This window comes from Dipodomys ordii, unplaced genomic scaffold, assembly GCF_000151885.1.
Source record: "Dipodomys ordii isolate 6190 unplaced genomic scaffold, Dord_2.0 Scaffold133, whole genome shotgun sequence".
Classification (NCBI taxonomy): domain Eukaryota; kingdom Metazoa; phylum Chordata; class Mammalia; order Rodentia; family Heteromyidae; genus Dipodomys; species Dipodomys ordii.
In genome coordinates this window covers 559,857-586,391 of record NW_012267349.1, presented here as the reverse complement: position 1 = coordinate 586,391, position 26,535 = coordinate 559,857, and positions in this window count along the sequence as shown.

Sequence of the window (26,535 nt, the reverse complement as noted above, 5' to 3'; positions counted from 1 at the left end):
CATAAGGACACTAATCACTTTTTAAATAAGGGCATTCCACACTGGTGGAGTATACCAAGATAGTAGAAAAGCTAATTTGGCTGTGGTTAGACACAGGAAGAGATGTAGAAAGGATATAAAAGGCAAGAGTACACTGAGTCACAAATGGTCCAAATTCAGACATAACAAAATCACAAAAAAAGTCTAAACATTACTAAGTTCTGGAAAGTTTTCCACTGATTCATCTCTACCATTGCATATAGATTAATCCATCCTGTTTTGATACACTGAGGTAATTCATTGAACTTTGGGAACTTATATGCCATTTTCTTCCACAGCTGCACCAACATATACATATACACATACATTAGTGTATGTGTATTAGTGTACATTCGTCTCATCATATACAGGGCTGAGAATGTGGCTCAGTGGTAGAGTGCTTGCCTAGCATGCATGAAGCCCTGGGTTTGATTCCTCAGTACCATATCAATAGAAAAAGCCAGAAGTGGTGCTGTGGCTCAAGTGATAGAGTACCTTGAGCACTGTATCAGGGGACAGTGCCCAGACCCTGAGTTCAAGCCCCAGGACTGGCAAATGTATGTATGTGTATATATATATATATATATATATACATATACATACATGTATATATATAATAAAATTTAAATTTATATAAAATTATAGTTATAAAGTAAAATATATAATATATATCTTATTATATATGTATATAATACACACACTCTGAGGCTGGTTATATAGTCAATCAGCCAGCAATCCTTTGGAAAATTTTCTCGTTTCATCTGGAGAAAGATAAAGTTAGATCACTAATATAAACCAGCTATAAAATTACAACTCTGAGAGGATAAATCACCCAAAATATTAAGAAAGAAAACACTAAAAGCATATCCATGCAATGAGTGCTGAAAAAGTGGACAAATATTCATCTACTAAGAAAAAACAAAAAAGGAAACCATGCAGCTTATGCAGAGGATCGCAATAGCTCAATAACTATGTACATATGACCATCTAAAATGATGCTAACCAAAATGAATTCCAAGATATGGCAATGAAATTTTGGGTTTTTTTTAAAATGTACTATATGAAGTTATTTCTTTTTTCCTTCATTCCACCCCCCAGCCCCCCGCAACACTTTGCTTTATCCACTGTTGTTACTGTTTTTGATTTTGGTACCTGTGCCTTGTATATACTTTTATCTGATTTGGGGAAGGAAAGGGGAACAACAAAATGATGAGACAAGGGACAGAGGCTGAACAAATACAACAGTGATACTCACAAGACACTATGTTGGAAATAAACTTTACAACTAGGGGACAGGGGAGGGGGAACGGGTGGGGAGGGAAATTGGGAGAAAAATGAGGGAGGGGGTAACAATGTTAGACAAGAAATGTACTCATTACCTTAATTATGTAACTGTAACCCCTCTGCATATCACCCTTACAATAATTAAAAAGAAAAAGAAAAAAGTTGGTAAAACAACCTTTTTTTTTTGGACTAGAAATTAACTGAAGCAAACAACAAATGGAAACATATTAATGAAAATCAAGTCAAATTTTGTATGAAAACAGCAGATATAGAAAAGCGTTTGGAAGCCGGGCGCTGGTGGCTCACGCCTGTAATCCTAGCTACTCAGGAGGCTGAGATCTGAGGACCGCGGTTCAAAGCCAGCCCAGGCAGAAAAGTCCTTGAGACTCTGATCTCCAATAAACCACTAGAAAACCGGAAGTGGCACTGTGGCTCAAGAGGTAGAGCGCTCGCCTGAAGCTGAAGAGCTGAGGGACAGCGCCCAGGCCCAGAGTTCAAGCCCCATGCCCGAAAAAAAAAAAAAAAAGAAAAGCGTTTGGAAAAACTTTAACAGTTACTGATGACAAAAGAACTCTGAACAAAATAGAAAAAAGCACACAGAGGGTTTGCATCCTGATAGAGAGTTTCCACAGGGAAATCTATCGCTTGACTGTAGTTAATGATGGAAGACCACCTGCTTTCCCCCCAGCCCCTCAGATAAAAAAAAAGACAGGGAAGTCCACTTTCACTATTTGTGAAATTTTACTGATGTTTCTAACCAGAAACAGACTACAGAAACAGAAATAGCAGCCATCCAACCTGAATAAGAAGAAATAAAACTGTGCTCACTCTTAAAAAAAAAGTGGCAAATTTGATGGAATCTACAGGAAACAAAAATCTTCCAGAATTGATGAGCAAATTTATAAGGCTAGCAGCAAATAATCTCAGCATGAAGTTCAGAAAAAATTCCACACATAATAACAATAAAGAGAATGAAAAACTAGGCAAAATATTAATAAAATAAGACTGATCAAGTAAGAACATCAAAAACACATTTTTAAAAGATCTTTATAAAGAAATACACCATAACTCATAAACTGGAGAATGTATAGTATCGTGATAAACATTTTACCCAAGTCGATCTACAAATTCAAATGTAATACATTTAAAAATTCTTGCTGGTATAGCAGCAAGTTCATTCTACTTCCAGCTTTTTCTGCTTATGTGGTGCTGAGGAGTTGAACCCTGGGCCTCAGGCATGCAAGGCAAGCGCTCTACCACTGAGCCACCTTCCCAGCCCCAGCAAGTTTGTTCTTAAAACATATATGACTGTTGCAATGGGTCATCTTATATCTTTATTTCAGCATTTTGTTATTCCCCTTCCCCTCCCCAAATTAGACAATGTATATACAAGATGCAGGGTACTAAAATCAAGTATAGTAACAACAGGGGTATGCCATAGGGAGGAGAACATACAAAGGAAACAAAAAGTGGGGAGGAGGGTGGGAGGTTGGGGGAGGGAAGGGATAATGGGAGAACAACAAAGGAAGGGGTAACAATGCTTGAAAAGAAATGTACTCATTGCCTTACTCATGTAACTCTATACAGCATCATTACAATAAAATAAAATTTTTAAAAATACCCCCAGAAAAACTTATATGAAAAATGCAAAGGATCTAGACCAGCCAATACTAGTTTCAAAAAGTTTCAAAATTGAAGGACTCATATTACCTTTCTCAAAACTACTGCAATCAGTTTGGTATAGTGTTGGCATAAAGTAGGCACATTGGTCAATGGAAGAGCATAAAGAGGGCTGGGAAGGTGGCTCAGTGGTAGCTCGCTTGCCCTGCATGCCTGAGGCCCTGGGTTCCATTCCTCAGCACCACATAAGCAAAAAGAAAAAAAGGCTGAAGTGGCGCTGTGGCTCAAGTGGTAGAGTGCTAGCCTTGAGCTGAAGAGCTGAGGGACAGCGCCCAGGCCCAGCGTTCAGGCCCCACGACTGGACACAAAAGAAAGAAAAAAAAGAGTACCAACATAACTTTTACATGTGTGTGCATGCATGTGTACATGTGAGACACAGAAACAGAGAAAGACAGAGACACAGAGAGACAGAGACACAGAGACAGTGAGAGAGAATGTCATGGGGCTTGAACTCAGCCTGAGTATTGTCCCTGAGCTCTTTTGCTCAAGACTTACATTCTATCACTTTGAGCCACAGCTCCACATCTGGTTTTCTGGTGGTTAATATGAGATAAAGAGTCTCATGGATTTTCCTGCCTGGGCTGGCTTTGAAGCCCAGTCCTTAGAACTCAGCCTCCTGTGTAGCTGGGGTTACAGGCACCCAGCTGACAGTTGATTTTGGCACTCCACTGTAGAAAAGAAAGTTTCTCAGCACCTCAACAAGGCAACCCCTCTACCATCCTCATCCTAATACAGCTGAAGACGCTATTTAGTAAATGAAATTAGACCCTTACCTCATAGCACACACAAAATTAATTTAAATAGATGATAGACTTTGATATAAAAATGAAAACTATGAAACGTGTGTGTGTGTATATACGCGTGCACGCACATGCACACATGTCAGTGCTAGACTCAGGGCTTGGGCAATGTCTTTCAGCATTTAGACTCAAGGGCAGCACGCTACCACTTGAGTCACTTTTGACTTTTTTTTTGTGGTGGGGGGGCGGGTTGGGAGGTGGGAGGAGGAAGGCATGGCTAATTAGAAATTAGAGTCTTCAGCACTTTGCTGACCAGAGTGGCTTTGAATTGCAATACTCTGATTTCAGACTCCTGAGAAACTAGGATTGATTAGAGGTATGAGACACCACCACCTGATTTTTCAAAAGGAAAATCTTTGTAGACTGGGTTTAGGCAAAAGGAAACATAATAAATGAACTATTAGATTTCAAATCAAAAGTATAACCAATAAAAAAATTTTGATATATTGAAAAGTTGTTCTCTGTAGAGGATTTCCTTAAGAAAATACAAACTAGCCTGGTGCCAATGGCTCACGCCTTTAATCCTTACTACTCAGGAGGCTGAGATCTGAGGACTGATGTTAGAAGCCAGCTCAGGCAGGGAAGTCCATGAGATTCTTATCTCCAATTAACTACCAATAAAATTCAGAAGTAAAGCTGTGACTCAAGTGGTAGAGTGTTAACCTTGAGCAAAAAATCTCAGGGACAACGCCTAGGCCCTAAGTTCAAGCCCCAAGACAGGCACAAAAACTATCTCTAAATCATATCTTTGATCAAGGATTTTTATCCAGATCATGCAGATTCTCGAAGCTCAGTAATTAGAAAACAACTTGAAAATGTCCAAAGAAACTTAGAAGACATATCACCAAGAAGATAGATGAATGGCTAATAAATGAGTGAAAAGGTATAAATCTTTTTCTTCTTCTTCTTTCTTCTTCTTTTTTTTTTTATTGTGAAAATACCATACAGAGGGGTTACAATTACATGGGCAAGATAATGAGTACATTTCTTATCAAGCATTGTTGCCTCCTCCTTTGTTTCCCCTTCCCATCCCTTTCTATCTGCCCCCTTACCTGATTCACCCCCCCAAAAAAATATAAATCTTTCTTTGCCTTTTTTGCTGGTACACTAGGGCTTGAAATCAAAGTCTCAAATTCTTACTTGGCTTTCTTGTTTATTCTTGGCTGAGCCAGTAATGCCGTTTTGCTGGTTATTTGGAGACAGAGTCTCACAGATTTTTCTGCCCAAATTGGCTTTGGATTTCAATCCTCTGGATTTCAGCCTTCTAAGTAGCTAGAATTGCAATTGTGAGCTACCAACACCTGGCACTACACATCTTTAATCATAAGAAAAATGCAAATTAAAATCACAGTAAGATACTGCTTGCTACCCGGCTTCTAGAATCCCTATGATAGATAGTCAAGGCCTTATAGTCAAGGATGTGCTGTTGACTTTTGAAAATGGCACAGCCTCCTAGGAAATTAATTTAGACATTTCTTGGCAAATGATCTACCAAATCCTTTCATAAACATCTAAGAAAACGAACGAAGGCACAGAGACTTACATGTATGTGTAGAGTAGCATTAGTCACATTAAACAAAAGTGGAGTAATTAAATTTCCTTTAACTCATGAAAAGATAAACTAAACATGCCATATCTGTAGAGTGGGATGACATTCAGCAAAAGGAACAAACTCCTGATAGAAGAGCTTGGGTAAATGTCACAGACATGTGGAAGGAAGCCACACATAGGACTCTATACATTACATTGTTCCACTTGCATGCAATTTCCAGGAAAAGCAAATCTACAGAAATGAAAAGCAGATCAGAGTGGCCTGGGGCTAAGAGTGTGAGGAAGACCTGCAGATGGATCTAAAGAAACTCTCTGACTTGATGGAAACGTGCTACAGCTCACCAGAGTTCTACTACATTTACAGAAATAATCAAGCTACTCACTTACCTTGTCTGAATTCTTTTGCATATAAATATGTATTTCTGTAAAACTATTAAAATAGGTGTATTAAAATGAGAAAATACTAGAACAGAAATATTAATAGGGGGCTGGGAAGTTGGCTCAGTGGTATTGTGCTTGCCTTGCATTCATGAGGCCCTGAGTTTGATTCCTCAGTACCACATAAGCAGAAAAAAGCTGGAAGTGGCTCTGTGGCTCAAGTGGTAGGGCACTAGCCTTGAGCTGAAGAGCTGAGGGACAGCGCCCAGGCCCAGAGTTCAGGCCCCATGACCAACAACAACAACAAAAACAAACAAAAAATATTAATAGAAAAGTCAGTATATGTTTATTAACTATGATAGAAGCAAGTGCTATGGGCATAAACATAGAAGCCAAAAATAAGTTTTGTTTTTATTAGCTTTAATTTTTAACAGAAAAAGAGAACACACTATGACATGCATAAGGCATGGGCATATAAGACTCCAAAAGTAATGTTTAAAAAAAATTGACACCCCCCAACAACAAATCCTCAAAGAAACAACTGCCCAATAAATAAGTGGGCAAAAGACTTAAAGAGAAACTTCTCTGAAGAGGAAAGAAGGATGGCCAATAGACACATAAAGAAATGCTCAACATCCCTAGCCATAAAAGAAATGCAAATCACACCCCAGTTAGAACGGCAAAAATCAAGAACTCTAACAACAACAGATGCTGGAGGGGATGTGGACAGAAGGGAACCTTACTTCATTGTTGGTGGGAATGTAAACTTGTTCAACCACTTTGGAAAGCAGTATGGAGGTTCCTCAAAAGACTTCACATAGAGCTCCCCTATGACCCAGCAATCCCACTTTTGGGCATTTACCCAAATGTTTACAAACAAGACCACACTAAAGTTACCAGCACAACTATGTTTATTGCAGCATTATTTACCATAGCTAAGATATGGAACCAACCCAGATGCCCCTCAGCAGATGAATGGATCAAGAAAATGTGGTATATATACACAATGGAATTCTATGCCTCCATCAGAAAGAATGACATTTCCCCATTTGTTAGGAAATGGAAAAACTTGGAAAAAATTATATTAAGTGAAGTAAGCCAGGCCCAAAGAAACATAGGTCCCATGGTTTCCCTTATTTGCAATATCTAGTATATGTATGAGTCAAGCGGAAAAGGTCAGACAATGTGATGTCAGGAAAATGAACCCTTAGATATGTATTTTAATGTTTTTTTTCTTTCATGCATGTGTTTCTAACGCATTTATAAGATTATCTCTTTATTGCTTTGTATGTCCCTCCCCCACAGTATAACCCCTGCTTTCACTATATTTGATGTCAATATAACTTGTGGAGGAGATGAGGAAAACCAGTTGTTTAAGGATACAGGTGGACCTGTTGCAACAATGAGAAGTACAAGTTGTCATGTCCAAAAGGAGCTTTACAACGTCGGTGGGAAAGGGGGGAGGGTGGAGGGAGGGGGGAAGGAGAAGGATTGGGATGGGGGGAGGGGGGAGGCTGGGAAGTGATGTGAAGGGTAAACAAAGGAGGAGGCTGCAATGCTTGGTAAGAAATGTACGCATTATCCTGCCCATGCAATTGTAACCCCTCTGTACAGTATGTTCACAAATAAAATTAAATTAAAAAAAAAACAGACAGGGAGCTCTGGCTCAAAGTGGTAGAGCTTTCAGCACAAAAGTTCAGGGACAGTGCCCAGGCCCTGAGTTCGAGCTCCAGGACTGATAAAAAATAAAAATAAAAAAAGGAGAAAAAAAAATTGACACCTTGCTAAAGCAGGAAGAGGTAGGTGAAAGGAAGGGACCAAAAAGTACCACAAGTTAACTGGGTACCACTGGTCCATGTTTGTAATCCTCGCTAATCAAGAGGCCAAAGCTGGAGGATCTTGGCTTGAGAACTGTTCAGGAAAGAAATGTTGACTAGACTCCATCTCCAAAATAACCCGAAAAAAGCAAGGCTGGGTGTGTGGCTTCAGTGGTAAAGCACCAACCTAGCAAGAGTAAAACCTTGTAGCCCAGTACCACCAAACGAATCAAATATCACAAGATTTACATCAGAGATTGTCAGACTTAACTCTTCTAAAGAAAGTATAAGGGCTGGGAAGTTGGCTCAGTGGTAGAGCGCTTGCCTTGCATGCCTGAGGCCCTGGGTTTCGATTCCTCAGCGCCACATAAGCAAAAAGAAAAAAGCCGGAAGTGGCACTGTGGCTCAAGTGGTAGAGTGCTAGCTTTGAGCTGAAGAGCTGAGGGACAGCACCCAGGCCCAGAGTTCAGGCCCTATGACTGGAACCCCCCCCAAAAAAAAAGAAAGTATAAAACACGAACATTTTGATTGAACAAAATTTGCTGGACAAATAGAAGAATAATCCTGGAACTCAGAGATGTCAGTTGAAAGATACAGATTTGGAAACTGTCCACAGTAAACGAGATCATCATGAGGGTGAGTATTTGTGACAAACAGACAGGCTAGTACCCATTAGACTCTCTACCAGAAAGCCTAATGGAAAACTTAGAATATCTGTGGATGTAGAAAAAAAAGTTTCCTGTACCTTTTATGAGACTCACATGTGGGAACAGATGCAGCAATGACAAACTATATGTCAACCCAGGCAACAGACCACAAAGAGACCACAGTGGTAGACTTTTCCAGATAATCTAGAAGACTTGGTAGCTTTCACCTTTTAACTAACTTATTGAAAGAGATTTGGATATAGGTTGCAGAAGGGAGCACTTGCGTGTGGTTTTGGTTGGCTGTTACTATGAATGTCTTCTCAATTAGAGAGTGCATTATAGCAGTTCCTCTCTAGACAGAGACTTACACCTCCAGAACCTCAATGGTACCTGGAACCCCAGGAAGTACTGAGCAATCTATTATTGTTTCTTCTTTACTTGTATACTTATGGTAAGGCTTAATTCATAAAGCAGGCACAGTAAGAGATGAATAAAATACAACAAATCTCACGTAACTTAAAAAATATCTAGAATCACTATTCTTGTGATTTGGATCCATTATTGAGGGAAAAAACCGTGGATCTCTTGTACACAGGCCTTGCCCCAAACACACGAGTTGATCTGCTGAGCTGGCCGCTGGCTAGTGGGTGAGTACTGTGGACAAAGCATGATCCATGTCCCAAGTGTGACAGATCTGAGCAGCATGGAATTCCATCATGGTACTCAGAATCACATGTGATTTAAAGCATATAAATTGTTTTATTTCCATCATGCAATGGAAAGAATGAGCCATAACCACGGTTTGGCCCATGGTTGACTTTGGATAATTGAAAAGTCAGAAAAGAAAATCATGGGTAAAAGGGACTACTGTCATTTGAGCTTACAAATTAAGACAATGTAAAAGAAGCCATATGGAGAAAGGCATTCCTCACCTTTCCACCTCTTCATAGGTAACCATTTTGAACAGTTTCCTAGTGTACTTAAAGAAGAACGTTTGAAGGACACTGAAAAATCTGAGAATGTGATGTGTGAAAAGGAGGAGAAGGGAATGGAAATTAAAAGGGATAGGGGAAAAAGTCAATGCCAGGGAAAAAAAGTGAAAAGGAGAAATTGAAATTTGCGGCTCAGTTGATGTTTCCTGGTGCTGTCCCGAGGAATCTGTGACACCCCTGCTGTCAGATTCCTCTGGGTGGAGCCCATCCGCTTGGCAGTGTCTAGGTCATCCTGCTCTGGGCTCCTCAGAGTGGGCATCCATTCTCTACACTAGTCAGTAATAGAAAAGGTGGAGCCAGGACAAGGACAAGGCCCACACAATGGCCACTCAGATTTTCAACATCATCAAAACACAATTTTTGTTGGGGGTGGTACCAACCAGCAGAAGGCGAGGGGGGCGAAAGGAGAAGGTGAATGAGAACGATTTGGGCCAAAGTCGTTGGTTTGAAAGTGTGAAAATAGAACACTGAAATCTGTTGAAATGGCTTTAAGAAGAAAGGAGGAAGATAAAGAAGAGCAATGGAGGGGGTGATGTTGAGGAGGTATATTGTAAATATGGGTGGAAATGTCACATGAAATTCCCTCGTATATTAATGCATGGTAATTTTTTTTTACTATATTTTCCTAACCTCAGCATCTAATGCATTGGATTTCTGGTGCTTCTGAACTAAATATTTTTGTGATAAGTGAAATTATTGGGCAATCAAAGGAATACAAACTTGACTGGTGTTAATATGTCTCAAAAACTCCTTGATTCTAAGAATACTTTAGTACTCTTTGTAGAGAGTATTTAGAGTGTTTGAGAATCATGAGGTCAACTTCCACTTAAGTGGTAGAAGGATTAAAAGTCCTTGTATTGTCCTGCTAACATTTCTATACATTTGAAATGGACTTGATTTTAGAAGCTGAGTGTTGGCAGGTAGGACAGTTTGATCATTGATTTGGTATAAGGGTTATTAGGACCAAATGGACCAGAGAGAAGTAATGACCAGTCACGTGTTTCTTGTGAAACCCCCAGGTTACGTAAGAGTAGAAATTACTATTTGCCTTGCAAAATGTAAACAAAAGCATTACACTTGCACACCATAATAATGCCCTCTCCTCATCCCAGCTAACAGCAGGGCTCCAGTAACCAAATAACCCAGTGTATGGCACTGGAAAAGTTTGTTGCAAGGAGAAGAGGCAATTGAAGTAATTAGCCAATCTTTATGGCCCTGATCATCTCACAGGCTCAGCGGGGTGGATGGGAGCACATGGCTGCTGTGCTGGAGAAGCTATTCTTCATTTTTACGCCCTCTTCTCCTAACACAAACTTTCCAACCTTGCCTAGAGAAGACGTTTTTCCTGTGTCCCCCTCAGTGTTCCAGATGGAACTGCGCTGATGGCTGAGCCCAGCCAGCCCACGCTGACAAGCTCTTGTCTCATTTTGAGTTTTGATTGTTTGTTTCCTAATGAAAACCGCTGCATTGTTTACCCAGGTTATAAATGAAGCCGTGCTTGTTATTCAATTACACTGAGCCAAAAGCAAATAAGGACAGCTAGAAAGTAAAAAGTTGAAGCTATTTATTAAATTTCTAATCAGATGGTGCTATGGCTCATACTTTGGCATATGTTCCTTCAAGTTTATGTAGATATAAATAAAAATATGATTATACTACATAAGCTGCGTTATGCCATCATGACCTTTACTTTCATCTTATCATGGGCATTTTGATATGTTAATTAATAGAAGTTCATGATGTCATACTATAGAGAAATCTTTGCCTAGACAGTCCAATTCAATAGGAAAACTGGCAAAATACTTTAGAAGTCTTTGGTAGGAAATGCCTAATAAACATTCAAAGAATGCTCAGCTTTGCTAGTCATCAGGGAAATTCAAAGTAGAGTCACAGTATGATACTGCTACGGGCTCACAAGAGTAACTGAAAGAGACAGATCAACACCTGGTGGTAAGGCTAGGAATCAGTTTACCTGCCTGGCAGGTACACGTGTATACAACAGAAAATGGTATTTAACTCAAAAATTCTATTCCTGGGCAGTTCTTTTTTATCCAAGGTTTCACTTTGTAAGGTTTCAATTATCTGTGATCAATAATGGTCTAAAAGTACTAAGTGGAATATTCCAGAAAAAAAACCATAAATTTTAAATCTTGCACCATTTCAAGTAGTATGATAAAAATCCACCCTGATTCTGGCTGAGATATGAATGACTGCTCTGTTTAGTATTTAGCCTTTCTGCATGGTGTACACGTCCTGCTAACTAAACACTCAGCAGCCATCTTGGTTTTAAGATCAACCATTGCAATATCCCTTACTTTACTTAATAATGGCCTCACAATGCCAGAGTGGTAAAGTGAGTAATTTGAATATGCCAATGAGAATCCGTAAGGAATGTCCTATTATCCACATTGTTACACTGCAGGCCAATGTGTAAGACCACAATCTACAAGTTTGAAGGAGACAGTGACATGCTTGCTAGATGCAGAACTACAAGAAAGTGCAACATTCCAGAAGCCAAGGTAAGTAAAGTTGTTTGAGGGACTATTACCAAGGTTGTCTTGAGCAGATCACAAGGGATAGCTTGGCTGTAAAATAGAGACACAAGCCATGAGATTGGCTTTAATAAAACAGCACTCAAGCAATTCTTCCATAAGTAACTGGTGGAGCTGTTTTGGGATAAATCTAGAAGCTGGGTACCAGACTGATTGCAGGTGACATGGACAGCTTAAAGAGCATCATGGCAAATGTGGCCACAATTGTGGAGAAAAGGGTAATGTGGAGAATATAAGAACTTCATGAAGTGAAGATGAGAGCCATCTTTCTGTATCTGAAAGACCATCAGGGGAAAGAATGGGCCTGGCTTCATGTGGACACACCATGCTCTTCAAGAAGCAAATATCATTGAAATGCAAGGAAACAGGTTAAACCAGAGCTGACCAACAAGGAACTGGATTCTTCTTAGCAGGGATAAGCTCACAGCTCTGTAAATTTTAATCAAGAGACTATGTTGTTTTATGCAGTGATGAAAGAGAGGTTAAACTACACTATAATTCCCATTCAAGCTTCTGCATCATTACCAAGGAACACGTGGCATCGGCTGCACCTTAATGACTTCTGGAGATATGGGGTAAAGAAGTATTTTCAAGTCTTCAAATCCAGAGGATGGACTGCAGCTGGTCAAATTAATGCAAGAGGAAAGTTTAACAATTGATCATTTTGAAAAAGAAAAAAAAAACACCAACCAAAAGTAGAAGGTGCGAAATGTTGAAATGAGAATGAGATCTGGGCTGTCTTGTGCCAAGACAAAAGCAATAAAGTGGATGCTTTGCTTCCATTCAAAACTCATTCCTGCTTTTCAAAATGGAGCTTTGTATCATTACACTATAGCAGAGGAAGGGAGATTTATGCTCAGCTGGATGACTTTCCTTCTGATTTCCAGGTGCCACCACTGGATTGCTTCTTCCCTATCTCCTGAGGAAGTCACTATACTTACTGAGAGCTTTTGTCCTGGACTTAGTCTTTTGGAAAACAAATTTCTCTCTAGACTCTGTAGCATTGTGTTATTTTTGAAAATTATAGTTGTACTTCCGGGGTGGGAAGGAGGAGTTGGAGAGGTGGGGAGAGATGGGATGGTAGGGGGAAAACAATGGAGGGGGTAACAGTGCTTGAAAGGAAATGTACTCATTACCTTATTCATGTAACTGTAACCCCTCCATACAGTATCTTTACAATAAGAAATATATATTTAAAAAAAAGAAAAATGATAGTTCTAAAATACTTTCTTCTACTTTTCCTGGAGGTCTCCTGTATGTGTGTGTGTGTGTGTGTGTGTGTGTGTGTGTGTGTGTCTGTCTGTCTGTCTGTCTGTCTGTCTATGTGGTATGCTGGTACTAGAGCTGGAACTCAGGGCCTTACACTGCCTCTTTGCTTTTTTCCTCAAGTCTGGTGCTCTACCCCTTGAGCCACAGGTCTGCTTCTAGCTTTTTAATGCTTAGAGATGGGAGTTTCGGGGATTTGCCTTTCTGAAATGGTTTCAAACCGTGATCCTCAGATCTGAGCATTCTGGGCAGTCAGAGTTACAGGTGTGGCACAGCAGTGCCTAGCTTCTCTTTGCATTTTGCTTTTCTCATACTGATATGGTTTTCTCCTCATCCCTCACTTGCTAGCCATTTCTATGAGGACTGTGCTCTCTTGTGGCTTCCTAGTAATGGAGGAGCTATTTCAGCTTATACTGGCAAGAGGATAGAAGAAGGATCTAGGATTACCTTCTTCACATAGTGCACCTCCATCTACTACTTGGACATTTGTTCAATGTCAACCCCCTTTGTAGCACATGTCAGAATGGAAGTCTGAGTCTTCCTGTCCAGCATATATTGAGGAGGTTAGGAGTTCCTAAGGCAATCACTGTGGTGTGTTGGATTTCAGCACTGTTGCAGTGCTAAGAACCACAGAAGTCAGAAAGGAAAAACAAATGCTCAGTGAGTAAATTTACATTCTAGACAGAAGTGCTCTTTGAGCAGACAGGCACAACTGCAGCTGCTATTACAAGGGTTGGGGTAGGAAGGAGAAATGTCGAGAGACAACTTTAGAATCACAGACAAGGGAAAACTCTCCAAAATAGCCTCAAGAGTAGATCATTCACGGTGAGCTTGGTGCCTCTGATTTCTCTCAGCTAAAGGACAGATATAAATTCTCTAGAGAGGGAAGTTGTTTTCAAAAACACCCATATCCCTTTGCCTAGGGATAGGAGTATAAGAGCTTTGCTGGTAAAGGGATAAAACCCCATGGGTACATTCAGACTCATGTTCTTCAAGTAAGAGAGTTTCTAGAACAGCCTCCTTTTAGATGCCAAGAAGTGGAAACCTTCTTCCCTTAGGCTTGTCACTGTGTGAAGGAGGCCAGGGCCATTAGTTCTGCATCTGAGAACCAGCTTGCTGCTTAGCTGCAGGACCACAGACTATAACTCAAACCAACACCAGCCTTGCTGTGACTATGTTCAGGACATCAGTAGCCACAAGGAAACACTGTGTTCTTAGTCACAGGATAGCCAAGTAAGTCTGACTTCTTCAGTCAGTCGGTAATCCATTCCCATGTTTTAAAAACAACCCAGTGTAGTGGCGCACATCTCTCATCTCAGCACTGGGAAAGCAAAAGCAAGACAATCATGAGTTTTAGGCCAGGCTGTGCCTGGGTTACATATGGAGACCCTCTCTCTAAACATAAACTAACAAAAAGCTCAACCAAACAAGAAAAGAACTAGTGAATAAAATGTCAACAGGAACAATTCTTTGTTCTCCTTTGTCTCCTTTGTCTCGTGCATTCAGTGCCTGCTCCTTTTATGGGAATCTGCTAGTTTTATTTTCTTATAAATACCTTCAGAGAGGCCAGTCATAGTAGTACATGCCTATAATCCCAGATACATGGGAGGCAAAGATGGAAGGCTTGGGGTTTAAGGCCGGCTCAGGCAAAAAATTAATCAGACTCTATCTCAAACAAACAAACCAAAAACCAAGATGCATATGGAGATTCATGCCTGCAGTCCTAGTTAGAGTAAGTAATCTCATCCTGTAATCCATGTACCCAGCTGAAGATAGAAAAACTGTAGTTTGAGGCCAGGCCAGGCCAGGCAAAAATCACAAGTCCTCTAAAATCAATGAGCCAAAATAACCCTTTTCTTGTTATAACTTCTTTATCTCCGGTAATTTGTTAGAGTAACAGAAAGAGGACTGACTAATAGTTTCCCAAATCGACACATAACTTCATAGTTGTTCTACAATTTGCTTGTCAACCCCTAATTAAGAACATGTGAGGTATCTGCAGTACTTTAGTATATAGTTTTCAAAAGAAAGTTGTAATGAATCACCTTATACATCTACCCTTTCATGTACCTGTACAAGAATTCCTACAATGAATTCCCTGGGGAAAAATATACATTTGAATGTGATCTGAATATGCAAATTGAGCTTGTCATTTTTCTTTTCTCAGTATTGGGGATGAAACTCAAGGCCTCACACAGACTAGTCAACTGCTTTATCATTGAGTTATACTGCCAGCCCAATTGTTTCTTTATTCCATAGACATTTTTGAAAAGATGTTGCCTTTCTCTACTCCATATAAATTGTAACGCAAAATGAAACAAAGAATTCAATTGAAAAGCCAAACAGTAAAAAATACACAGAATACAGAGCATAAATCCTCATGGCTCCAGATTTTTTTTTTATCATCAACAAGATGAAACAGATAAAATGAACTTGATGAAAAATTTAAACTTGGGAGATCAAAGAACACTATCCAAAAAAGTGAGAGCAACAGGAGAATAGGTTTGCCAACGTTTTACCTGTTCAAAGTCTAGTATTCGTTCTAGTTCTGTGATTTATTTAGGTTCTCTATGTCAGTTAAGCAACCACGAATGACTAGGACAACCCAGCAGCCAAAGTGTTCACCTGTTTGTGGCTTGCTGGGACTTCTCCCTTTATATACAGACCAGCTGGTCTAAGCAAGGCCAGACTACTTTTGAGCTTATCTATCATAGTCTACCTCAATATCTTGCCTGCCCTAAACACCCCAGGGCCAACATCCAAGCAACTAGAGACTACAGCTGGTGCCCCATGGGATAATTCAAGAAAGCTCATCCTAACTGCTCACTCCCTGCCTTCCCCTTGCTGCATAAACCCACTAACACCCCTGGCCTATGTCTGCCCCTGAGTCCAGCAGCCTTTTGCCTCTTGACTAGTCTAGTGTTCCCCATTGTGGCGCAGTGCAGTGGTGTGTTTCTTCTTTCCCTACCCCTTTCCTGTCATCACTCTGTTGCCTGTACAAGTTTAATCCTGTAGGTACAAGGGAGGTGAATGTGTAGCGTGCATAAAGATTCGTTACAACTCAACAACAAAAACAACTAGTCAATTTTGGAATGATCAAAGAAGTCGAATAGACATTTTCCTAGGAAAATATAACAAATGGCTGACAAGCACAGGCAAAAGCTATGCTGCCTTATGGACCCCCGGGAAATGTAAACCAAAGTCACAAAGAGCCATCACAAGTGAATACAGTGACTGTTACTCAACTTTAGGCTTAAAAAATAGATAAAACACCCAATTTTACCATATTTTTAAAAAGGCACATAATTCTGAATGCATCGTATGAGTCAATCAGAGTTCTCTAGGTAAACAGACTATTATTTCTTTGCTTGCTTGCTTGTTAGGAGGTGGTTTCTGCAAATGCTACATGAGCTACAAGCTGGAAATGCCAAAGGTATTAGTGAAGTTGGAGTCCTGAGAGCCACAGAGCTCATGGTATAGATTCCAGTTCAAACCTGACGGTGTGAGGTGCTGGAGCTCCTGTCACAGAAGACTGATGTCCCAGCTCAAGGAATCAAGCAGAGCTAGTTCAATCATCTTCTGCTTTTTTGTTCTATTCAGGCTTCCATACAGTAGATAGCACCTACCTACAATGGGGAGAGCCATCTGCCCTACTCACTCCACTGATCCAACCTCAATGCTACTCTCTTCTGGAAACACGCAGCTGAAATAACATTCAAAATTAATATTTCTACAAATCCAGGAGGCCAGCCAACATGTCAGAGACAATTAACCACCATTAGCACAGTACTCAAAACAAACAAGAAAAAAAAAAAAAAACCAAAGAGTCACAATGAGATACGACGTCGACCCACAGAAGTTGGTAAAATGGAGAGACACTTAGAAAAACGGGACATAGTAAGTGTTGGTTCTACGTGTAGCTACTGCAACACTAAGCTGTTGGAAATCTGAAGAAGGGAAGCTGCCATAGGAAGCAGTGTAAACATACATTTACCATAAACATAGTCACTTGGAAATTCCCTCCTGGGGATATACCTAGGAGGATGAAGACGTACAGCCATCAAAAGTCCATACATCAATAGCCCCAGCAACACTACTCAGAACATCCAAAAGGAAGACACTCTCCAAGTGTCCATCAGCTGATGAACCGATTAAAAATGTGGTAGAGCCATACAGGGGACTATTATTTAATCATGACATGAAAGAAGTCCAGATAAGTCACTGTGACCTCGAATGGAGCCGGGCATAGTGGCGCGCATCTGTAATCCCATCTACTAGGAAGGCTGAGCCCGGAGGATCCCTTGAGTCCAGGAGTTCTAGGCTGCCGAGGGCTATGCCGATTGGGTGTCCGCACTAAATTGGGCATCATTATGGTTATCTTCCAGAAGCGGGGGAACACTAGGTTGTCTAAGGAGGGGTGAACCGGCCCAGGTCGGAACACGGATGACCTTGAAAATATTATGGTAGGTGAAAGAAGTCAGTCCCAACACAGCTCAAACATGTTTCCATTTCCTTTATTTTTTAAAAAATAGAGTTTATTGTAAAACTGATGTACAGAGGAATTAGTGTTCCATATGTACGTAAAGAGCACATTTCTTTTTGAAGTGTCACCCTTCCCTCATTTTCTCCTGTTTTTCCCCTCCCCTCTCAAGTTGTGTAATTCATTTCTAACATAGTATCTAGTGAGTATCACTGTTGAATTGGTTCACCATTTGTCCCACTATTTTTGTCCTTCCCCATCCCCTCCCCCAAACATGGTTCCGTTTTTATGAAATATCTGCATAGGCAAAAATGTAGTAACTGAAAATAGATTTATGGTTGCTTTGAATGTGGGAGGTTTGGGGATAACATTAACGAGTATGGGTTTCTTTGAGAATAATGAAAAAAGCTCTAAAATTGACTGTAGTGATGATTGCACAACTCTGAATATACTAAAAAAAATCACTAAGAGCTACACTCAATGTGTGAGCTGTACAGCATGTGGATTCTGACTCAAGGAAACTGGTGCACACGGAATAGGTCATTACAAGGGAATGCAAACCCAGATATCAATGGTGGAACTTTTATGATCACACTAACCTGAGAGGCTACTGAAGAGTGAGCAATGATCACAGTCCAGCATACCTAGGGCCTATTTTGAAAATGCTCCTTTTGAAGCACACTGAATCTGAGCATTCCATTCACCATTTGGTCATTTTAGATCTTCCTGAAATAGTTCTAGTCAGCACATCACCTGATTCATACTCATTTGACTCCTGCCTTTTCTCCATATTGAAATGAAAGAAATGTGGCACTCCTGAAGCAAATGACTTGCCACAGACCACTACTGGATAGTGATTTAAAGCAGTGGTTTGACAAATGTCAACAAGTTCTGTGATTGGTGGATCACACACCCAGGAAAGGGAAGAAAAATGCTTGAAGGTCATTTATCATTCAAATATCCATTGAAAATACAATTTATTAATCCTATTGTTAGTTGAATCTTTTTGACTGACCTCCTAAGAAGAGATCCAACAAATCAATAAGTAAAAGACCATTGGCAAAGGGCATGTGCATACAGTTAATTTATGGAGGAAAAAAAATGTCAAAGTAGGAAAAAAAATCACCCATCCTCACATGACAGAGAGGCCAATTTAAACAACTTCAAACTTCCATATTTCCTCTGGCAGAATGGCAGATAGTTTAAAGCTGCCTTTGGGAAGGGTGGGAGTTCAGAGGTAGGAAGAAATAAGACTTACCCATTATTGGTTCAAGAGAATGTGATTCACTACAATCTCTCTGGAAAGCAGTTGGTCAGTGTTGAGCATTATGTATGGTCTGTGCCTAGGGATGCTGAGATTTCCTTTGTGGGCAGTCACGCTACATACGTACTTTCCTCTTTCCTGATTTTTTTCTCCTTTCTGTCCTAATCTCTACTCTATTCCTCAAGTGAAGTCAATAAAAGGGTAATAATTGCCTTAAACTCTGTGGAATTAATTTCTTTTTGACTATAGAAATTGGCAGTTCAAAAAAAAGTAGATGCCTTAATAATTAAAGAGAAACCTTAAAAGTTTCTTCTATGAAGCTTCACAGCAATAAAAGTAATAAATGAAGCACTCAAACTATTGCACTGTAGGCAGGGTTAATAATCCTATTCAGCCAGAGCCCTCTTTATTCTGTGAGCCAAACTAGCAACATAGGTGCTACCTTAGCGCCCCCTGCTGGTCCATGGCCAACCAAATTCAGATAGAAACTTTTTTCTCTTTTTTTGTATATGTATTTTTATTGTAAAGATATTGTACAGAAGTATAGGTCCCATGTTTTCCCTTATCTGCAGTATCTAGTATATGTCTAGGACAAGCAAAAAAGGTCAAAAGCTATGTACATATGACCATATAAGATGATGTTAAGCAAAATGAACCCCAAGATAGGGACACAAGTGTTTTTTTCTTTCTTGCTATTGTTTGTAACGTATTTAAAATGTACTATGTGATCTTTTTGTGTCTTTGTATGTTCTTCCCCCACTGTATAACCCCTGTTGTCACTGTATTTGATTCTGGTGCTCTGCATCTTGTATATGTATTTTTCTAATTTGGGGAGGGGAAGGCAAATAACAAAATGCTGAAATAAGGATACAGGTTGACCCATTGTAACAATGAGAGGGAGGAAGGATTTGGGGAGGTGAGAAGGGAAGGAATGTTAGGGGAAAAACAAAAGAGGAGGTAACAATGCTCCATAGGAAATGTACTCATTATCTTACTCATGTAACTGTAACCCCTCTGTACAGTATTTTTACTATAAAAACATTAAAAAAGAAAAAAAAAAGGATGTTGTACAAAGGCATTACAATTACGTGGGTAAGGTATTGAGTACATTTCCTATGGAGCATTGTTACCTCCTCCTTTGTTTTTCCCCTAACATCCCTTCCCTCCCTACCTCCCCAACTCCTCCCCCCTCCTCCCACAAGTTGTAAAGTTAGAAAGTTCATTTTCAACATAGTGTCTTGTACATTTCATTGTTACAATAGGTCAACCTGTATCCTCATTACAGCATTTTGTTATTTCCTTTCCCCTCCCCAAATTAGAAAATTGTATATACAAGATGCAGGGTACCGACATCAAATACAGTGTTACACCATGGGGGAAGAACATACAAAAACAAAAAACAAAAAAATCACACAGTACATTATAAATACATTAAAAACAACAGCAAAAAAAAAATAAAACCACTTGTGTCCCTATCTTGGGGTTCATTTTGCTTAGCATCATCTTATATGGTCATATGTACACAGCTTTTGACCTTTTCTGCTTGTCTTAGACATATACTAGATACTGCAGATAAGGGAAACCATGGGATCTATGTTTCTTTGGGCCTGGTTTACTTCACTTAATATAATTTTTTTCCAAGTCTTTCCATTTCCTAACAAATGGGGCAGTGTCATTTTTTCTGGTGGAGGCATAGAATTCCATTAGATAGACAGACAGACAGACAGACAGATAGATAGACAGACAGACAGACAGATAGATAGATAGATAGATAGATAGATAGATAGATAGATAGATAGATAGATAGATAGATAGATAGATAGATAGATCTCTATCTCTATATATCACATTTTCTTGATCCCTTCATCTACTGAGGGGCTTCTGGGTTGGTTCCATAGATTAGCTATGGTAAATAATGCTGTGATAAACATAGTTGTGCTGATAGCTTTAGTATGGTCTTGTTTGTGATCCTTTGGGTAAATGCCCCAAAGCCGGATTGTCAGATAGAAACATTTTAATAGCTACTGCCTTTCTGCTGACTTCCCTGTTGTTTCTCTGCTCTTCAATCTCTCAACTCTCTCTCATCAGATAAGCTTGCTTCTCACTTCTTAGGAAAGATCAAGATTCCCTGATATTCTTAATCTCAGCTCCCACACTAGCCTGTTGCTTGGTTATTTGTTCTATATCCTTTCTTGTAAAAGGGCTGATTTCATTTTCCTTCCCCAGTGATGGCTCATGTCACTGGCCATGGCCAATGAAACCTGAGCAGCTTTAACATAGGCCACTTCTCTGGGGAGAGACCATGCTGTGATGCTGTCTTCCCTCCACTGTTATTGATGACATCTAAGATTTAAAAAAAAAAAAATTACGGGGAGGGGGGAGGCTGGGAAGGGATGGGAAGGGTAAACAAAGGAGGAGGCTGCAATGCTTGGTAAGAAATGTACGCATTATCCTGCCCATGCAATTGTAACCCCTCTGTACAGTATGTTCACAAATAAAATAAAATAAAATTTAAAAAAAAATTACTTCCTCAGCCTGGACTTAGAATAAAGAGGACTGGAAGCAAAGCTACTGGTTGACCACAAGGGAAATAGTATGCATAGGAGATTTAAGGTGGGGTGCTCATGAAGACTGACTGCATTCTTATGACATTCTAACTTGGCCTAGGCTGACAAATAAAGTACTCTACAATTTGTTTTGTTCTAACACTATTTCCCATTACTCTTTAACTTTTGCCCTTTCCAAGTCCAAACTGGACCTTGCTTTCTCCAGACCCTCACAATTTCTGACAATTCTCTGCAGTTGTTTGCTCTCTCTGTTTGCCTCCTCATAAAATCAGAGTCAGATTTCACAGTGCATTTCCACGCCATCTTCTGCACAAAGCTTGTATGGGCTATGGACATTCTCTCCTTTCAATCCTTAGTCCCCTGCTCATTTCTGTTGTTTCTGGATATGTTTTGTTTTCACATACTCCTCCACCAACAAAAAAGATCGTAAACTCCCTGAGACTAAAGACTGTATCCATCATTCACCAATGTATTCTCTGGAGCTTCACACATAGTTGGTTTACATACAAAGATTCATGAGTTGAATTAATAGTTGGCTAGAGAGCTATTGCTGAACATATTTATGATGTTTTTAAAGGTAGATTTCAAAGAACATTTAATATGTTCACCAAGGAAGCAAAATGAAGATGTGAATAGAATTATTTCTAATGGCAAAGATTCCAACTGAATTAACTATAGCTCAAAGTTTAATCTGTCTCCTCTCTTCTGCCTCGGGGTATGCATGTGAAGCCATCTTGACCTTTATCTCTTTTGGTTCTTTGATAAGCCCAGTAAGTCTTAGGGTAAAATATCACCAAAGAAAAACAATGTTTTATCGATATCATAAAGTAATTGCTTCCACTCTTGCCATCCATTTGCTTAGGATAATTTTTCTACTTGTGATCCAGCTAGTATATGTTTTTTTAAATTTAGGAGCAGTGTACTTCCCTCTTATGATTAAAATTCAACTTGATGTAATTCCAATTCAAAACAAATAGATATGCTGAATCTCAGCAGCAAAGTGAGGCCCTGGAAGTCTCCTAGCAAATAATGTGCTCTCATTCACCAATGGCTGCCCTCTTCCCCATTCCCTCCAGCTTCTATTAACCCAGAGCCCTCAGAGGCACTTTGGCAGCAACTGCAAAGCTGCTTTTCTAGATCTAATTTTAAAAGGATAGGAGGCATTATTTTTTAACTGCTTATCAATATTATGCTCTGGGAGGGTATACTACAAGCTGAAGGTAAAGGTAACTTTGTACATATTAGAAACACAAAGAGCACTTTCAATCTTCCATCTGTGCTGAGAAAACACACCATTATCTCAGGAGAATAACACTGCTTCTACCAAAAACTCAAAATGACCCAGAAATACAGACAGATTCCTGACCTTTCTTCAGTTACTTTGTCAGCATTTTCTAACCACATTCCACGGAATGGAAACATGTGCATATGAAAAGACTCAGAGCCAAAGCAAGGGCTCAGAAAACCTGTCACTGAGACTTCATTCCCTCTAGGCCTCTTTGCAAGTTTCATTTCTGGAGGACAGCCAGTGTCACATGCCATGCTAAAGCAAAACAAGATGGCAGTCATACGTTTTTCATCATCATCATAGCTCCAGCTTTTGTTTTGGTGTTTGGTTTGGTGTGGAAAATGTCCCCTAAATTCATCTCCCTGGGCACTAGCACGACTTGAAGTGAGATGGAATTTCATGTGTGTATGCTTAGGTCTAAAATAAATGTCAGAGAAAACTATGGTCTGAGTTGGAAATCCAGGTTCCAGGACACACAATACATGCATACAGGATTGAGTGGTTGGTTTGGAAATATTACTCAAGACATACTCACATTATACTTTTGAAGGCTGGGTTATCTTCACTCTGGATAGTAGGAAATAGTTAGGGATGGCCTAACAATCACTGATTTGTGTTCACCAGAGTTTGACAGCCTAGTGTCTTTTTACTGGAACGTACAAAAACTTGCCTATGAAAACGTCAACTTAATCTTTATGAAAGTAGCACCAATTTTAAGACTTTAGACCCCTTTAGCTATTAGGGTCTGAGATGATAGATTTAACTTTAGATTTTCCCCTATGTGCCAACGTAAAACTAGATTTGTTTAACTTTCCTATAATAGGAATGATTGATTTATGGCCTTTGGAAGGGAAAATTTGGCCAGCAGAGAAGCCAAATTCACTTGTTTTTATTTCATCCCTAAAGTACCCTTGCATCAGTGTTAGGGCTATACACTCGAGGAATAAAACAGTTTCAAGACAGGATTTCAGCATCCTAATCAAAACACTCAGAATTAATTATTGGCCAATTAACTTCCTTTATGGAAGTACTCAAGTCTAGTATCAAGACACTAGGTTGTGAGTCTAATTGTCAGGGAACATAGTGTATATAAAGCTGGTCAGCTAACTTACTGTTTCAGCTGCAGAACTTCTAAAAGGAAGGGGTGCTATACCACTAGTGCTTAAACTAGGAAAACAGCAGCTAGGCCTGGTCATAGTATGGTCATTCTATTTCCACAAAAAGGTATTGCCTAGAGATACTTTTCATCGTTAAGCAATGAGGCTATAGGATCAGTAAATAAGCCAAATCCTTAGATTAGGCTTGACAAATAATTAAAGGTGAGTTTTTAAAAGATGTTTCAAATAGTAAGAATGAGGCTTTAAGTACATCATCTTTCAGAATCGATTTTCCTCCTTCCATAAGTCTCTTAAAAATTACTTCCTCATTTCCAACACTTGCATGTGTACAGGTTTTTTTTTAATATATTTTTATTGTGAAAATACTGTACAGAGGGGTTACAATTACATGGGTAAGATAATGAGCACATTTCTTATCAAGCATTGCAGCCTCCTCCTTTGTTCCCCCTTCCCATCCCTTCCCATCCTCCCCTCCCCCCACCAGTCCCCGCCCCCCCCCACCAAAGTTGAAAAGTTCGTTTTTTGACATAATGACTTGTACAACTCATTGTTGCAATGGGTTTTCCTGAATCCCTGTTTTAACAATTTGTTTTTTCCCTTCCCCTCCACATATACTTGCTTGGTTTTTTAAAAGGCAATGTTGAGCTGGGCATGATGGCTCATGTCTGCGATCACAGCTATATGGAAGCTGGAGATCGGTGGGATTGTAGTTTAAGGCTTTGCTGGTCACCTGCTAGCAAGACCCCACACAGGTTCACACCTGACATCCCAGCTACTGGGGAGGCTTTAGTAAGATGATTGAGATCTGAGTCCAGTCTCATGCAATGACAAGACCTATCCAGAAAAAAAAAAGCTGGAGCCATGACTCAATTGGTAAAGTGCCTACTTAGCAAGTGTGAGGCTCTGAGTTCAAACCTCAGTATCCCCCAAAGAAAAGCCATCCCTTTATCCTTCCCTAACCTCTTTAGTACGATATGTGGGGAAGAAGGAAAGGGAAAAGAGAGGAACTAGATGAAGAAAGCAAAAAAGCAGAAGAGGAGAGATGCAAATGAAAAACAAAAGTCCACGATAGGAAAGTAACTCCCCCTACTTCTGACGAAAGTAGTCTGAGATTGAAAATAGCTCTTGCACTGTGATAGCTTTGCAAGCTGTGTTCTTTTGCTAAAAGGTGAGTCTTCTTCTGGCATGGTCCCCAGCACCAGCCAGCCTCATAGTGCCTGGAATTGTCTGTTATCCTGCTCTAATCGAGCAGTTGGAACCGGGAGGCTGCATGTCCCATGAAACTGTGCCCACTTGGCTTCCAGGCTGGTCTTGCCAATGGGAGGACAGATAGGACAGCCAGCAACCTTCTCCTTCTCCTCTTTTTTTCTGCCTTGAGTTGTAGCTCCAGTACTGCTTTGTTGTGCTGCTCCCTGCTCTGGTGACTGGGGCTTGGGCTTTGTGAACACTCCCTCCTCAGCCCTGGGAGCCTTGGATCAGCTTCCTGCTGCTGGGAATTACTGAGTTCTTCTCAACTCTTGCTTGTTATCTGAGGGCTTTCAGTGCCTGAACCATCAACTTTTGTTTTCTTGGTAGCAGCCTGACTTCTATCATATTTGATATACTGGTAAGATATTCCAGTTCTGAGGGGCGGGAAAAACAGTGGCAGGGCTTTATCACCAGCTAGAATGTCCATCTCCTCCCCTGAACCTTTCCAAGAATGACTTTGTTGGCTTGGATCTTCACATGTATAAGATGCAACTCACAGGATTCAATGTTTGCTCTCCAAAGCGGAATGGTGAGTGCCACAGACGTAGCTACAGATATAGCTGAGACATGGAAGAACAAATGAATGGAAGGAAATAAGAGAAAATGTGAAAAGTCAAAAACTTGTTTACACAAGATTAGACCTAAAATTGTTCTGCTTTACTGAAATAGAAAATACTACACATAGACTGTAATAATGATTTCTCACATATAATGTATTAAAATGTCACATGTACTTTACATATGGCTATTCATAGTCCATAAAACATTGTTCTCCCAAGTTATACAGTATAAAATGAGCAATATTTCACTGCATCCCAAATGAGGGCAATTTGATCCTAAATCATCATTTGCAAGCTAAACAGTAATTAGGACTGATAATAGTATTTAAATTTTAAGCACTCCTGAATGTGGAACTATTTATTTAATTTGATAGATGGAGGAATAAAATTACCATCTTTTATCACAAAGTTGACATAAAAGTCTGCATTGAATTACTGACACCAAAAAAACAGACCTCTAATCTACATCTCCCTCCAATCCCCTTGCCTGACTCAACCTTTGACCTCATTCTGTGTCTGGTAACAGAGCTGACTTCATTTCCATACTATCTCTGTTCCTGAGCATATTTGTATGTAGTCACTGATTACTCAATATTAACCTGTCAGATCAAAGTAACATATTACAACTTAATCAGAATTACATATTACTGTTGGGTATAAATATATGAATCACCATATGCTGAAACTTGCTAACTTCAGCTTTAATTTGTTAGTCAAAGAGGATTAAAACCATACAAAAATGAACCTTCAAAAAGAATTACCAGGATGACTTTGTAGCCATTACTTTGTAGAATACAATCTAAATATAGAAGGCCTACAAGGACTGCCTAACTCCTAATATGAATATATACATTAAGATTCACCTACTAGAGCCAGATGCCGGTGGCTCATACCTGTAATCCTAGCTACTCAGGAGGCTGAGATCTGAGGATCATGGTTCAAAGCCAGCCGGGGCAGGAAAGTCCGTGAGACACTTTTTTTTATGCTTTATTTCATGTGTGTTTTGTGTGTGTGTGTGTGTGTGT